The sequence below is a fragment of the Limulus polyphemus genome, unplaced genomic scaffold, assembly GCF_000517525.1.
Source record: "Limulus polyphemus unplaced genomic scaffold, Limulus_polyphemus-2.1.2 Scaffold1107, whole genome shotgun sequence".
Lineage (NCBI taxonomy): Eukaryota > Metazoa > Arthropoda > Merostomata > Xiphosura > Limulidae > Limulus > Limulus polyphemus.
Window position 1 is genome coordinate 290652 of NW_013666717.1, and position 2073 is coordinate 292724.

The following is a 2073-nucleotide window of genomic DNA, read 5'->3' on the forward strand; positions in this document are numbered from 1 at the left end:
TTGTGAAATTTGTTATTATGAGAACTTATGCGTGAAAATACAGAACAATATATAAAAATATGTCAACCACACTATATGCGGTATATCCAGTGCCGAAGAGGCACAGCTCACCAGGGATACAACAAATACAGTAGTGGTTAATACTACTTATATTATTAAATTGCATGAAAAACAAATGTTATGTCTGTTACGTGAAATATGTTCTACACCACGCATCTGATATTATTTTTCCCAGTTGTTTTTACGAAGCACAAAGCTACACCATGTGCTATCTGTTCTGTTTTACCACGAGTATCCAAGTCTACTTTTTAGCTGTGTTAGTTCCCAGACTTGCCGCTAAGCCACTATGATTAATTAAATTTCAAGTTTCAATTTTTAGTGCTTTTTTGTGTGTCTGTGGATGTTTATATACAGAAATTATTATGGTAACAATGTTTTCATATACCTCGTAACTGCATTTCATAATACCCTAATTTTTAGTAGTGTGTAAAGAAGCCATAAAGAGAAATATTGAGTATTTGTTTGTATTTAAGCACAAAGCTACACAATGGGCTATCTATGCTCTGCCCACGATGGGTATCGAAACCCGGTTTCTAGCATTGTAAGTCCGCTGTGCCAAAGAAGAACCTTCAGACATTAATTGCAGAACGAGCAATTTTATATTTATAAAACTTTTCATTTTCCATATGAATAATGGTAACTTCTAAGATTTTTCTATTTCGACAGCATTGATTTCAAGTCGGAAGGCATGAATTCTCAGTACATAACTTAGAGGCCTCCCCTCATTCATACAGTTACCTACCATCGTCAACAGTGCATAAAATTATTAATGTTCGTTATCTACTGGACAATGAAGGTTTACATTTTTGCTTGAGGCAAGTACGACTCAACTTGTTCTTTCTGTTAAGTAGGACGAAACTGCTTCTTTATTGTTGTTTAGTGCAAAGATCCACAAAGGGCTATCTCCACAGAATATCGAAGCCCGGATTTTAGCGTTGTAAGTTTGTAAACTTACTGCTGATCCACCAAGGGACAAATATTTTTTTTATTTTTTTGTCTGTTGGATTTTGTGCAAGCTTCCTGCTTCTTTAATTATATATAGTATATTGAGATTTCTACTGTGTAATTGGCTTTACCTTAAATGCGGTAATGTTTTTTTTTATGTTATTCATGCAAAGAAATAATTCTCCTCCCAATAAAAACAACAACAAAAAGTGTTCTTTTGAAGTGGTTGTTGACGTAGGAGAGACAATTTATATTTGTTCCAAGGATGGACGTGTTGCTTCCTGGGATTCTTGTAGTTTTAAGGAGCCCATCATCTCTAGAATATAAATGCAACAGTTCCTCCTTAGTGGATACCTTGTTTAGAGCCAGGATTTCTGAAATAAACAGCATTAACACGAGTCTATTCACATTCTTTTGTTTAGAGCTGGCTAGTCGATGATATCTTGCATTGTCGATTATAATCTCCTGATCCCTTTATCTCCACTTGAACCAGCCAGGTATTAAAGAAATTATAATATAAGAAATAGAAACAAGTCATGCACAACTGATTTCCTTGTTTAATAGTATATATTTTGCATGGCTAAATTCATCACATTATCTATACTTTCATTATTGTGAAAAGTTACTTCCACTTTCCCAATTTCACAGAGAAGTTATTAGACTAAGACAATTGAAAACTAAGATTCTCGACTCAGAATAACAGATTACAAACTCTGAATGATCACCCAACACTAAATAATAACATCAAATTGTCCCTATTTTCATTAATCTAATCATTATTAGATTCCATTGTTATTATTAGATTCTTTTTTCATTATTTGTACTGTCACTCGACCTTCGAAATAGAACTTTTTCGTTTACGGATGTACTGTACTGTTCAGTTAGAGTTATCTGAAGAATGGTATGTACAACAGTATGTATATATATATATATATATACACACATCGTGGTCACAAGTAAATAGACACCTACTTTTTCAAGAAAAAATGTAAAGTTTTCAGTCATATTCACATGAATTGATATATTTATAATTTAATTAATATCTAGTAGATCTTCCTTTCGCTTCGT